Here is a 15,417-nt window from a genome sequence, read left to right on the forward strand (position 1 = left end):
GGACTGGGGGGCTGGGTGAAAAAGTTGAAGGGATTAAGCAAAGAAGAAAAACTCATAGACAGAGGCAACAATATGGTGATTTTGAGAGGGAAAGGGGGTGAGGGGTGGTAGAAGAGGATAAAGGGGGGATAAATGGTGATGGAAGGAGACTTGACTTGATGTGTTTGATGTATTTAGAATTGCATACCCGAAACCTATATAATTTTATTAACCAATGTCACCCCAATAAATTCAATAAAAATTAAAAAGAAAATGTCTGCCTGGCCCAGAGTGTGAAAAGTCTCATTAAAACTGGTCAAATAAAGACACTTTTGAGTCTTTATTCCCCTAGCTTTGACCACAAAGTTGTTGCAAACTTGTGTTAGCAACAGGATGGGAAATCAGGATGAAATTTAAGGCTAAGAAAAGAAAGGAAGACATCCTGCCTTCCTCTTAGTTAGGTGAAGAGTGGTTTTCATTTTAAATTAAGCTAAAAGTTATATCACATGAGATTGGGTACTATTAAATACTGAATTAAGATAATATTTGCTATTTAATAGGACCATAATATTCCATACTATCTTAAAGCAGGATTCTTAAGCGTGGTGTTATTGACATTGTAGGTCAGACAGTTGTTGTTTTTTTGTTTGTTTGTTTGTTTTGTTTTATTTTTGTTTTGTTTTTATAGGGTTGACCTGTGAAGGAGGAGTAGACTGTTGAAACCCTCTCTGGCCTCTACCCACAATATGCCAGTAGCACCTCCTCCTTAGTTGTGAACATCAAAAATGTCTCCAGACATTGTCCTGGGGTGGGGAGGAAGGGAAAAAAAAATATTGTTCCCTGTTGAGAATCACTGCCTTATATTGAAGGGAAAAGTTATAAGACCTGCTTAATCTCTCATTTATTGGTAGTGTGAGGTCTATTCATACACTGAGAAAATGTAAAGGACCTATAAAAAGTAAAAAATAAGTAAATAAAATTATTTTAGGAATTTCTATACAATATCTCTATATAAGTATACTAGAGGCCCGGTGCATGAAATTTGTGAAGGAGGGGGGTGTCCCTCAGCCCAGCTTGCACCCTCTCCAATCTGGGACCCCTCAAGGGATGTCCGAATGCCCGTTTAGGCCCGATCCCAGTGGGACAGTCGGACATCTCTCTCACAATCCAGGACTGCTGGCTCCCAACTGCTCACCTGCCTGCCTGCCTGATTGCCCCTACCCACTCCCCTGCCAGCCTGATCAATGCCTAACTGCTCCCCTGCCAGCCCGATTGCCCCTAACTGCCCTCCCCTGCTGGCCTGGTTGCCGTTAACTGTCCTCCATTGCCAGCCTGGTTGCCACTAACTGCCCTCGCCTGCCGGCCTGGTCACCCCTAACTGTCCTCCCCTACAGGCCTGGTCGCCCCTAACTGCCCTCCCCTGCCAGCCCGGTTACCTCTAATTGTCCTCTTCTGCCGGCCCAGTCACCCCTAATTGTCCTCCCCTGCAGGCCTGATTCAGCCAAACTGCCCTGCCCTGCAGGCCTGGTCCCTCCCAACTGCCCTCCCCTGCTGGCTGATCCCCCACAACTGCCCTCCCCTGCAGGCCTGGTCCCCCCAACTGCCCTCCCTTTCAGGCCTGGTCCTTCCCAGCTGCCCTCCCCTGCTGGCCATCTGGTGGTGGCCATCTTGTGTCCACATGAGGGTAGCCATCTTGTGTGTTAGAGTGATGGTCAATTTGCATATTACTTTTATTAGATAGGATATCATATATATGATAGATTAGATGTATATATACATATACAAATCTGTGTACATATATACATATATATTTATAACGTATTTTTAAATGAATTGGTTATAAAAGTACAACTACAATCATGTAAAGTGGGTCAATGGGTCTATCACTACCCCGAATTGTCCTCTTCTGCCAGCCCAGTCACCCCTAATTGTTCTCCCCTGCAGGCCTGATTCACCCAAACTGCCCTGCTCTGCAGGCCTGGTCCCTCCCAACTGTCCTCCCCTGCTGGCTGATCGCCCACAACTGCCCTCCCCTGCAGGCCTGGTCCCCCCCAACTGCCCTCCCTTTCAGGCCTGGTCCCTCCCAGCTGCCCTCCCCTGCTGGCCATCTGGTGGTGGCCATCTTGTGTCCACATGGGGGTGGCCATCTTGTGTGTTGGAGTGATGGTCAATTTGCATATTACTTTTATTAGCTAGGATATGATAGATTAGATGTATATATACATATACAAATCTGTGTACATATATACATATATATTTATAACGTATTTTTAAATGAATTGGTTATAAAAGTACAACTACAATCACGTAAAGTGGGTCAATGGGTCTATCACTTAGAAATGTGGGAATCACTGCTGTAGACCAGAGCATCCTGACTGCTGTGCCTGGAAGAATGGTTATATAGAGTGAGAGTTATGGATGCTGTATGGGTGCAGAATGAGCCACCCAAGATGTGCTTCAGTGCTATACAGATTATTTTGAACTAAAGGCGACCTAGACCTTGCAGGTTCAAGAGAGATTTCTGCTTGCCCCTTAACTATGTAGAGGAATTCAAATTAGGACGCTGGCCAAGCTGACACAGCTCAGTGGTTGATTGTTGACCTATGAGCCAGGAGGTCTCAGTTTGATTCTCATTCAGGGCACATGGACGGGTTATGGGCTTGATCCCCAGTGTGGGGCATGCAGAAGGCAGCCAATCAATGCAGTTTGATTCTCGTTCAGGGCACATGGACGGGTTACGGGCTTGATCCCCAGTGTGGGGCATGCAGAAGGCAGCCAATCAATGATTCTTTCTCATCATTGATGTTTCTATCTCTCTCTCTCTTTCTCCCTCCCCCTCTTTGAAATCAATATACATACATACAGCTGGCCCATGATAAGAATTACCACCATAAATGACTTTTTATGTACCTATATGGCAGGGCAAACTAATACGCACTGAACATGTGCTCTCCCTGCAATTACCCTTGAAGCCCCAAGGTGCATTACCTCATCCCTAGCTCAGAATGTCTTATATACATCAATTTCCCCTTTTGTCTCTGAATCTGTCATGTAGGTGGGGATGGGGGGTTTCTGACCCTCTCATGTATTCAGGGTTCCAATACATTTGTATGTCATTAAATTTGGCCATTTCCTCTTGCTAATCTGTCTCAAGTCTATTGGGTTATTATACCAGCGGAAAGAACCTTGAGAGTAGGGAAAAGTTTCTTCTTCCCCTTTAGCACTCAGGGTAACTGAGTAGGACCAAGGCAGCCTGAGCCCCTGGGGCAGTTGCCATTAGCTATGAACCGTCTTATCCATTACTCCAGATGGCTATACGAATGTTATCATTTTCTATATGTACTTTAAAATGGTTTAAAAAGTATTGCTTTAAACCTGCTCTCCAACATGGTAGCCACTAGTCACTTGAAATACAGCTTGTGTCATAGGTTGAAATAATATCTTTATCTAAAATTAATATACTATTAAAACTTGTTTCTTGTTACTTCTTAAAATATTTTAAATTAAACATGTGGTTCGTATTATATTTCTGGACAGTGCTACTAGATGATAAAAAATAAATGAACACAAATTGACCACCTACTACATGTATGGCAGTCCTGGACTTAACTGTGGTGGTTAACATGCATATGGTCTGTGTAATTATAATACAGCATGGTAAGGAGTATCAAGTCCAAGAGACTAAGGGATCTTAGCAGAGGAACTGACCTCAGGTCATTTTGGAGAAATAGGAAGTGCCATTAGCAACAATTGCTTTTACAGGACCATGAATATCAGGCATTAACTGATTCAACATTGTATGATTGGATCATTCTGGGTGTCTGAATATACTGTGTCTACATGATATGCTGTCAACTTCCATCTGGGTCCAGCCATTGCCCTGACCACCAGTCGTATATGATCTGCTTCAGCTGATGGCTGTATTAAAGCCCATGGGTCTGGGTTCTACATTCGAAGCTGAAGGAACACTTACATCTTTCAGAAAAAGAATCTGCCTCGTAATTTTGGTCTCAAGTCTGCCTTTGAAATGATATGGAATAATCAATCTACATGTTCAAAGGTTACCAAAGATTATGTTTTCTATTTCTAGTCTTACCTCAAAAATCTTTTCATTGTCCATGACAAAATGCCAAGAAATACAGAGCAAAGTAAGTATTTTTCCTGCTACTTTAGAATTAGTAAAAATGATGTCATGAGGAGGAACTTTGCAAATTAAAACACATACACACAGTATAAATGCGAGAGTATGAAAATAATTATATAGTGAGTTATGCCTTTTTGAAACCCCTTAGGTAGTCTGGTGATAGTATTCTTAATTACAGAGATATATATGTCTATTATTTTGTTTTCAATAACACTATCTGGCTATTTTCAAATGCTTTATCTTGTTTCCTTCTCATACAGACTGAGGAATCATCAGAGACCTGGATATCCTCGTGCAGTTTTTAGCACAGCCAAACTCTCCAAAGTTGCCTCTGATGATGACTTTCCTGGAGACAGAGTAGATCTTCAACTTCCATTTCCTGATTCCATAAATAATCCTCAGATGACAAGTCAAATTACAAGGCCTTTGCCATCATTCATTTTGCTCATTTTGTTCTAAGGCAAGTTATGTACAAGTTAAAGTCAATAGATGACTACAATATTTGGCATACTTTTTATTAACAAAATAACTTGGAAAGCACTATAATTATCAACTAAAAGTGTGACAAACACATGGGTACAAAGCAAAGTCCATCACTGGGTCCCTGTGAACAGCACTAAAAGTATTTGAATATTATGGTTTACAAACTGATTTTAATAGCCAAACTATAAAACAGTTTACACTTCTCTGTTGTCAAGGTAGAGACACTTGCCAAATTGTTCATTTTAAGTAAATACAACATAACCAATTAAGGAAAGCAAAACTTAAACACATGCCTATGATAATCAGGACATAGTTTGCTTCTGATTTCACTACTGATTTTAACAGAACAGTGTTCCTTCCATTTTCCCACAGCACCCAAGTGACCCCACACATACTTTTAGAAACTTGTAATCACACAGTGCAAATAAAAGGACACTTTACTGGAAAATGCAGTGTGGTACAATAATCCATCATTTATGAAAAATAGAATTCAGCCTTTTCTTTTTCCTCAGAGACTCAACTGCTTTTTGAGAGTGAAGCTTACTGCAATTTAAAGATTTATGTTAAGCCAATGAGCAGTTTTTTCCGTTCCCATTTAAACTTTTTATTCAAAAATAAAAAAGAGACTAAAGAGATACGGGCTTAAATTCCAAAGCATTTAATCTGATTTACAATGGAATCACTCATAATTTTACATATTTTCACCTCTATGAAAAATTAAACCGAATTGGATTAGCTTGCCAGGTATTCTAGAATTTACTTTTATTTCATTTATGCTTTGCTCTTTTTCCCCCATTGATGGGTGATCTTTTCTTTCAAATGCAAACAATTAGAATATTTTTTCAAAGCCTAAGAATTGTGAATAACAATGTGCAATTTAAGTCTCAATACACACAGGCCAAAGGCATTAGTTTGAAGCACCATTCTTAACCATTTGAGAGATTTAATTGGCATTAAAGCTGCTCACACCAGAGAATAGTTAGGTTCTTGGGCTTTTTAAGATGATCTTCAATAAATATCATTACATATGAGAATAAGCGGTATAGCCCAACAAAGTTTCATACCTGACACACCATCATGGTGTTAAAACCACCTCTAGAGGTAGGATGTTTATTGTTATGGGTGCCCTTTGTATATTTATTTTCCAACCTTAGTAATGGGAGGGGGAGGAACAGAATTTGGATTAGGAACATCCACTAGGATTCTATTAAAGGATGGGAACCACAAAAGAAAACTCTCAAATCTTCCAAAATCTAACGGTTTGGATAATATGACCCAGAATTGTACATCTGCCAGAATTTTTTGTTGTTGTTGTGGACCTAATTTTGAAATATTCCCATTTTCTGCCAAACTGCTGTTCTTGCGGAATTCCCATGTTACCATTACATGATGTTGTTGTTATTATTATTTTTTTTAATTTGGAAATGCTGGGAGAGCCAATGTTTTAGAAACGTTGTTAAAGAAAAGTAGAGAAATGCTAACACAAACAACTTTCTAGGCTACTTGTCATTTTTGGGGGAAGTTTTACATAGGGGTCAAAATCACATGTAGATGGATAGTTTTCTCAGCAGCTAAAAGCTCCCACATTGCAAGTCTAGGAGGATGTTCAGAGCAAGGCTGGAGACAGTTGCTTAGTGCAATCATCTCACCACACTGCAGTGTTCAGAGAGGGAGATCCAGAAAGAAATGACAAAATAAGGTTATATCAGGCTCTTAATCCCCAGGGAATCCAAAACACTTCTCAAACCATCACACGGATTACATAACAAAGTACTGAATTGTCTCCACTCATATTTTCCAACACGACCTGCTTGTATTCCAAATTACCCTGTTGTACCACTTTTTAAATTGCTGAAATAAGAGCACCATGCCCAAAATTGATTGAAAAGAGAAATAAAGTTTATTAAATTTCTTTTCAGCCTCCTGCCTGATTCTTTTCCAGGGCATACAGCTAATTCACGAAGCTGTAATAAATACTGCTTTGCCCTCTCCAGCATGTGGTTTTAGAGCTTGCAAAACTCTGCACATAACTCCCTATGTCAGAGTGGGCAGAAAGGGTAAGTTGGGGCTTAATGTACTGCTGGCCACTTAAAATCTCTTTTTTTCCACACGCTCTATGTAAATAGAAGTCATAATTTCAACCCCCAACTTGCAGCCTGAGAAACTAAGTTATTGAAACTTTAAGTGACTTAACTTGAAACACAAATCATGATTAAATCTGGAAATAATTGCAAGAGGGAATGCAGGGCATTTTAACAACATCACTTTGTTTTAACCACTTAATTCCCACTTAGTCATTGTAGAAACACAAAATAACCAATTTGTAACAGAATGGTATGATCTGCCCAATGATTCATATTTATTCTATCTACCCATTTAAAGAGAAGTGAGAATTCATACAATGAAAAATATTTACTTTTAGACTAAATTATCTAGTTTAAATAGTCAAATCTAACCACGTTTTTACATTTTCAGTGTCAATAAAGAGCTGGCAGTTTATTGTCATGTCCCTGCCATTCAGCCATATGGAAATTCCATGATTGCTTTCCCAAGTAATACATGTATCCATGTGTTCTACCTCTAATGTATTCATGTCTATGATGTAAATCCTTCATTGTCTTTTTATGTAGGGGCTTAATAACTTTATTTTACTAATAATATATCTTAGGGTGTGTCTATGTTGGTAATGTATTGCTATAGTATGAGTTGATGTGTGTGTGTTTTTTTTTTTACTTTTTATAGCATTTAGCATTGTTTTGAGTTACTTAATGAATAACTTTCATATTATGATGATGATGATAATGATGACAACTTCAATACTGTAGTAAAAATATTGAGCAAATATCATCACAAATGTAATTTTTCTTCAATTGTAAGTCTGTTTTCTTTTTGTGAGGCAGAGTTAAAAAGTATCTTTGCATCAAAGTTATGGAAAGACTACATTTCAGAAAAAAATAAAGAAAAATAGAAAATAAACCTAACTAGCAAAAACCTATGGTTTATTCAGAGAGAGACATATGATGACACTTTTCTTTTTTCTGAGACAAAATCAGATACACTATAAGATGTTGAGTAAAGATTCAGATCATCAAGACACCTTCTGATGACTAGATATTTTATCTTGCCTTCTTATGACCTGATATAGTGTCAGTAAAACTTAGTCACTTGAGAACTATTCAAAACTTTGATAAATTTGCTAATAAAGTAAGTGATTACTGAGCTAAGGCAGTCGCTTATTTTGAAAGTAAAATTACTAAAAAAAGAAAAAAAAACCATAGGGCATCAATCCAGACAAAGGACACCATGTAGAAGAAATATGTTTTTCATGAAGAAAGATTGTATATTTCCACAGGAATGGGCTCTCTCCCAGTAATAGAAAAAGGCCACAGCCAAATCAAATGAAGAAAGCTGTATAGATGAATGAGGACATCATTTTAACAGAGAACATAATGAAAAGCAAAATAGTAGAGTTGTGGGCATGGTAATTCTGCCATAGAGGTAAGAGTATGACAAGATTCTCAGAAATTAATACTTAGATTTCTGTGAAAAAAAGTCAACTTAGAGAATTCATATTTAAAAGTATCAGACAATTTCAATGTTGATTCTACCTACTGACTCAGATACTAGACCATGCTTAGCAGTGTTTGAATTGGGTGGACGGTATTTAAATCTTCTCTCCATAAACAGAGAAAACTATCATTGCATTGTGTGTATGTGTGTGTGTATTTGCACCTTTGTGAAAATGTGTTCAGATACTATATTCTAAGTGGGTATAGAGAGGAGTAACATAAGAAAACTTTTAATCTTTTGCTTTAACCTTTAAATTCCTATCCTTATGTGTAATCAAGAATATGCTAAAATGTATCTTTAATTTTTAAACATAAAATTTGAAGTAGGTCAGAAAAATATATAATACAGGTATCTCATTTAATCCTTTAATCATTCAATGTGGTCAATTCTGGTATTGTTGTCCATTCTACAGATTAAAAATGCAGGGCTGATTTTAAGCCTGTGGGAACGCCTAGTCTTCCCCACTGCCCTCCCCTCCATCTGTTTGGCAACGCTGTCAAAGTTCTAAGGACTTAGAGGAATGGCAGTACCTCCCACTACACTCAAGTACTTCCAACCTGAGGTCTTAAAGGATTTGGTTTGCCTAAACTGCTGACTGAGATAAATTTAAGTCTATGTCTATGGACTTAAAAGGGAAAACAAGTTGCCTTAGGTGAGATGAGGGAATCATAAGACAGCAGTAGAATTAATGTCTGAATACTCTCTAGATTGCCAGTCAGAAGACCTGGAGAAGGCACCTGGGTCACACATAGCTGTGACCGCCATGAACACGAATTGAATTCTTCTGCTACTGTGCAGAAAGCGACTTTGAGAATCACTCACCACATTCCAGGTGGCTGTATGTAGCAAGACAAATGTGAATATAGAAACAGACAAGTAGGTTGGAGATTTGGGCACCCTTTTAAGCAGAAAAATGGCTAGTGATTTAGCTGGATCTCCAAATTTCTTAGTCCTTCTTCTTGACTGCTATCACACAATCTTTTTCAAAGACAGACAGATGCACACTTAGCCCACATAGTATAAGCACATACATTCATGTCTACAACCTTTTAGGTCTTATCTTAACTAAACCAGGAAATCTCGTTTTTCTCTATGCCTAACCACAGAGTCTGCTTATTTTATTTCTAGTTATTTCATAGGAATAAGAATTCAAGGTCACCACTTAGGAAGAAAGTTGATAAGAATTGCTAGTATATAGCCTTCTTCCAACAAATAATGTTGTTCCTTTGAAAAAATGTGCATTCCATCTCACTTTTGAACACTATAGGTTTTGGATTTTGAATTTCAGGTCTGTCACTTATCAGGGGTGCAATCTTATTCAAGCAGTGTAAATTCTTTGTGCCTCTATTTTCTAATTTGTTAAATGGGGCTGACAATATCCACATTTTGTGTAAATTAAATGTCCCGATATATGCAAAACACCCAGCACAAAATCTGATGATCAATAAGCATTCATTAAAAGCTAACAATTATTATGAATTGTGAGGGTATGATAGATGTTCTGTATCATAGACATGTTTGTAATAATCAGTAAGTAAACAGAACAGGTGGTTCGGTAAGTGCCCTCCTCACCCTTTATCCCAGTGCCTCTCATTTTTTCAACATTTACTGGATATTTACAATGCACCTGGTATTATTAGATTATGCCCTTAACAACTGCATAAATTTAATATATACTCATTTATATAAAATTAAATACATATATATATATTTACAATTTTAATTAATGCTATTTGGCTCTCAGTTACAAAAAAATACTTGTATACAACCCCAAGAGTTTATCTGTGATTCATTGCTGCCAGGTAGAGCGTATTTCAAGACTTTGAACATGTGTTGAAATCATTGGGTTTTGAAGAACTATCCATTAAAGACTTTCTGAACTGTGACAATGGATATTGACAGTGCTTGTCAGACTAAACCACTATTGATTGGCTCACATCATGTGTATAGAAAAACCAATTTCTTTCAAGTGCTTCTTCCTAACTGAAATACATTATTGCAGGCTTCCTCTCTGTTTATTATAACACCAAGCTCATTGCATGTAACACATCCAGCGAAAAGGTTTTGCAATGAAGGATGCAGAAATCTGCAACAGAGAGAGGACTGAAGGCACTTAGCAATCCAAATACTCCTTTACTTTGTAAGTTGCTGTTCCTTTGGAAAATATCGATCCCTTTCAGAGTCTTGTTTTTATTTTACCATCCTCTTGAATATAAAAAGATGATGCACTAACAGAGCTTTGTGACTGTTCAATGATCCCGTGATGATAATGGTTTCCACCCTTGAATGAAAGTATTTTAAGTACTTGGTGTATGTTTAAGTTGTGGGAAAGAAAGTGTTTATGTTGGGTCACTGCTCCCCTGCCCACAAACATACACAGCTACACACACACACACACACACACACACACACACACATACACCAGGGGTGTGACTTTTCCCAAACTTCAGAATGTTTTCTCCCGTGAGTGATTCAGGCCAACTTTGGTCATACACCACATATTGTACAGTTTCATTACTAATTTGAATTTGCATTGTGCCTTTCTTTCCAAGAGGGCAGTTTTTTACTGAGAAAATGCTCTTACATAACAAAAAGCAGTTCTCACCACACCCCCATGAGTAAGAGGAATTGCAGATTTCTTTATTTTTATCTAAAAATATTATTAAGTAAAAGCTAAAAACATACCTTCCACAAGCACTAGCTGATCATATCATGTTTCCTGTGGTGTGCTAGGAGCATTCCCGGCCCAAAGGAACTTCACTCCTAGCTCTTACCCTTTAAAAAGCTCACAGTTTATTGTATGCAAATGCCTGGGGAAGCAGGTTATACCTAAATTCTTAGGATAATCATCAGGGTGTTCCTAAAATTGCAGCCCTCTTACAAAATGATCTGCAAAGTTGACATGAGTCACTTAGATAATAAAACGGGTGACTTTGGCTAACTTTACAAACACTTTAATGAATCTGGCATGGGGGGCCGGCCTCTTTCTCATTCTAAGCATGCCTGGAAATTTAAAGAAAAGATATTGCTTTGAAGGCTACATGAGCAAAATGTATCATTCTTCAAAACCCCCTCCTAAGCACAGAGTTCCTCCTTTACTTGGAAGTTAGAGACTAGGATTTCGCCCAAGATAAGGATTCCTTTGAGCCTGGCCTCCAGCTCCATGCCTGGCCCAGGAGAATGGCTGCACTCAGCACTCGTTGTGCTCTTCCTCTGGCTTGCCCCTGGCCATGGCCTTCTCACCCCACATTCCCCAGCTCTGAGGCAGGCTTCTGGCCTTGGGCCCATTCTCTTGGCACTCTCTGCGGGGGTCACTGTGTCCTGAAGAACAGTTGGTTGTCAGAGAAGCAGCCTCCCAGGACTTTTTCAGGACATTGGAGATCAGGAAATGTCAGGCCCGAGTCAGTCTCTCACAAAATAGTTCTACTGGGACAGAATCCTGTATTAGAGGCCTCATTCAGACACGAGCTTCAAGCTATTTGCTCCAAAATGTGTGTGCAACACACTGAGACCCTCCTCCCACAGGAAGTGCACTGAAGATGCAAAGGGTGTGCTGAGCAGGTCTGAGGCCAAACGATCCAGGGCAGTGGAGTGGTCTGTCCTCACACATGCTGACAGACAGCTCCAGTTTGCAGCTGGCCTTGAGCTTATGCTCCCTACAAAGATCTCACTGGAGCCCGGTGAATCCTTGGCTCCATCACAACAACCATAACTCATAACATACATTTCGAAAGAAGGGAAAACGCCATGGAAAGACCTTTACTACACTGATACTTGTGGTCAGCATATCGGCTGTTTTATTTGTTGTCCATTTGAATTTGTCTGGGGTCCTTGAGGGGGTGGTCACCATGTCTCTGAGAAATGAAACTGCTTTCTACGTTCCAGTCACACCTTTGAAACAGGAATTTTGGGGGTTGAAAAAGACAGGTTTTAGGAAATTTTAGAAAATAAGAGGAAGATGGAAGAAGCACAGGGCTGCAGAGCAGCAGAAGGTATATTTCCATAGAATAGGGGAGCTGAAAAGTTGCAACAGGTACATTTCCATAGAATGAGGGAACTGGGAACAGCAAAAGGTCTATATTTACAAAATAAAAGGAAGGAAGCCCTTCATCCAGAAGGAGAAGAAGAAAGCCTAAAGGGAATAGAACAATAAGGAAGAAGGGGTGGAGCCCAGGAGTTACTATAGTAACCAGTCCAAGGGACTAGTGACCAATCAGAGGGGATAGCAAGGCACCAGGCTCTGCAGCCTTTATAAACCTTAGGGAAAAGGAACTCAGTGGGACACTTTCCTCCTCCCCACAGGAGAGTCTGTACTTGTTCTTTAGTAAACCTCCACCTTTGCTATACCACCTCTGTCCATGGATTCATCCTTCGACTCTGGCGGACAAAGAATCCAGGTTCCAGTCCAGGGGAATACCGTGTGTTCCAATCCAAAAATTCTGCATCACCTTCAGGTTGACTCTTCTTTCCATTAAAAAAATGATGATGGGAGGTTTATTTTCTGCCCCAAACTAATTATTAGCCCAAATGTCTTATTTCTTTTCCTAAATGAGTTCATTTGTAAGTAAATTGCCAAGCTTTTTCTTGTTGTTGACCATCAGATAACCCCATTCTTGGTCATAGTTCATGTTAGAGTCACAGAAACATGAAATATTAAATCTAGAGTGAACCTGAGGGAACATAGAATAAATGCTCCAAACTTCTGAGATGAGAGAAAAGATACCCACATTGTTTAAGTCACTTGCCTAAGGCCACATAGTAAGGAGCAGGGTAAATATTCAACACAAATTCCTCAGCCACCATTTCTCAGGTTTTCTCAGTACATCCTTTTATCTCTCTAATCCCAGATTTAATTTCATTAGAAAAACTGTTCCGACATCCAGAAGAATGTTCCAGAGAAGTCAGTTCTGTTGCTTTAGGCAGGCACTGCTGGCCCAATTCTTCCAGTAACCAGGAATCTTAGATTTGATTCTAAATGTAGTCATGCCATCCATTAATGCTGTTTTATTCTACATATTTAGAATTAGAGAATTTTGAATTGAATGTGGAAATGTATTTACATTTATATGCATAAGTATGCATGCTAATATGAAAAATACATGCCCCAAAGGGGGAAATTACAGTAGCCTTCCATTTGACATGCAGCAATGCTAAGTGTTTTGCTAGTATCCCTTTCTTTAGCTTTTGGTAACCTAAAATCTGTAACAGATTATTATTATTTGGGGCTCTGAGCCTTCTCTTTCCCTGGGGGCAGAGGATCCTGTTGCCAATAGTCAGGCCACGCCTGCAGGCACAGCTGTCACCAAGGAGAGGCTGGGCTGGATAGCCTTGGTGTGTGTTTTGGCCTAAACTAGGAGAGAATAGACAGGGTCGAGCTACGAATAGGAAAATGCATCTCGCTAAGTTCCAACCTCTCTGAAATTCAAACTTTTGGATTACTGAACAGGCGGAGACCTTGGTTTTCTTCAAGCTTGTTTACCCTTGACAAAATAGAACTTTTGGTCTTGGAAAAAAATGTCTCGGGGTTTCGAAGGTCTCCGAAAGCTTCTTGAGACATTAAGTACCTCTTACATGAAATAACACAGTGATGATTTAAGACCGGAGGAACTGGAAATGCATGGATTAAATGACCTTTAAAATACACATAGGCTTAAAATTGAAAGTTAAATGCACTTAGCAAAAAAGCATTTGGGATTTATTTCTAAAATATGGTTGGAAACATTAAGCAAGCTCAAAATGAGGCGACGCGCACACATACTCATTTTGACTTAAAGATCTACTTTAAATACCACAACAGATGTAGCCATCAGCATCCATTCCAACAGGGACACTGTGAATGATAAGAAAGACACGGTAAAACTCGGGTAATAATAACAACTCCTTTCATTGTTATCCCTTAATCCTTCAAACTGTCAAAGCACGACCAAGAGGAAAAGAGGAATATGCTAGCAGGATCTAACTTCCTCCTGTTTTGTCAAGCATTTCAGTTAGGAAATTTCCACCAGGAATTATTCCCTTAGTCACCAGAAACTAAGTTTAGCTATTTTTACTCTATGGCCTGAGAGAAAAAAACACACAAAAAAAACACACACAACACCTGTGGACTTTAGTCTGAAAACTCCCCTGACAACACAGACAGGTGCCAGTTTATGTAACGGCCAAGGAAGGCAGAGGAGGACAGAGCAGGGAACCGTGGGTGGGCCCTGCAAAGGAAAGCTGCACTTAACCGCTCGATTGTGAGGAAGCGGCCAACTGAGAATCATGTGCTCTGAGTCTCTTTTTTTTTAAAAGGGGAGAATGATGATTTTTATTTTTTTTAAATATATTTTATTGATTTTTTACAGAGAGGAAGGGAGAGGGATAGAGAGTTAGAAACATCAATGAGAGAGAAACATTGATCAGCTGACTCCTGCACACTCCCTACTAGGGATGTGCCCGCAACCAAGGTACATGCCCTTGACTGGAATCGAACCTGGGACCCTTCAGTCTGCAGGCCGATGCTCCATCCACTGAGCCAAACTGGTTAGGGCTGCTCTGAGTCTCTTAACCGTTTGGCAAAATTATTTCTTTGGCCAGTTTTGAATCCACATGAAATCAACTGCTATTGGAATCCATGCTGAAGTTAAGAATGAGGGTGGCATGAGGCAGATGTTCACCTCGCAGCTTGAAATTTAACAGTGCTCCCTACACTCTTATCAAGCCTGACAGGTAGTGGGTGGTCAGTAAAAAATGGATAATAATTGAATAGTGTCTGAGCAAGATGCATGGTGGAAAGCACATAGGGTTTTCTGGTAAGAAATCAGATTGTAAGGCCAAGATCTGCTTAAAAGGTGTGTTCTTTGAATCCTAATTGGCTCATCTGTATAATCCTATCTAATAAAAGAATAATATGCAAATTGACCATCACTCCAACACACAAGATGGCCGGCAGGGGAGGGCAGTTGTGCATGATCGGGCCAGCAGGGGAGGGCAGTTGGGAGGGATCAGGCTTGAAAGGGAGGGCAGTTGGGGGTGATTAGGCCAGAAGGGTAGGGAAATTTGGGGGGACCGAGCCAGCAGGGGAGGGCAGTTAGGGGGGACCAGGCCTGCAGGAGAGGGCAGTTAGGGGTGACTGGGCTATCAGAGGAGGGCAGTTGGGAGTGACCAGGCCTGCATGGGAGGGCAGTTTTGGGTGACAAGGCCTGCAGGGTAGGGCCATTGTGGGGGCCAGGCTGGCAGGGGAGGGCAGTTGGGGGGGGGGG

General features: G+C 39.9%; 1 protein-coding gene across 1 annotated transcript in view; it reads right to left on the bottom strand.

Moving 5' to 3' along the window:
- The window catches only part of ARHGAP15 (Rho GTPase activating protein 15), a 665,580-nt gene that overhangs the window by 279,684 nt on the left and 370,479 nt on the right, over positions 1-15,417 (bottom strand). The window lies entirely within an intron of this gene.

This window comes from Myotis brandtii, unplaced genomic scaffold (assembly GCF_000412655.1).
Source record: "Myotis brandtii unplaced genomic scaffold, ASM41265v1 scaffold493, whole genome shotgun sequence".
Classification (NCBI taxonomy): Eukaryota; Metazoa; Chordata; class Mammalia; order Chiroptera; family Vespertilionidae; genus Myotis; species Myotis brandtii.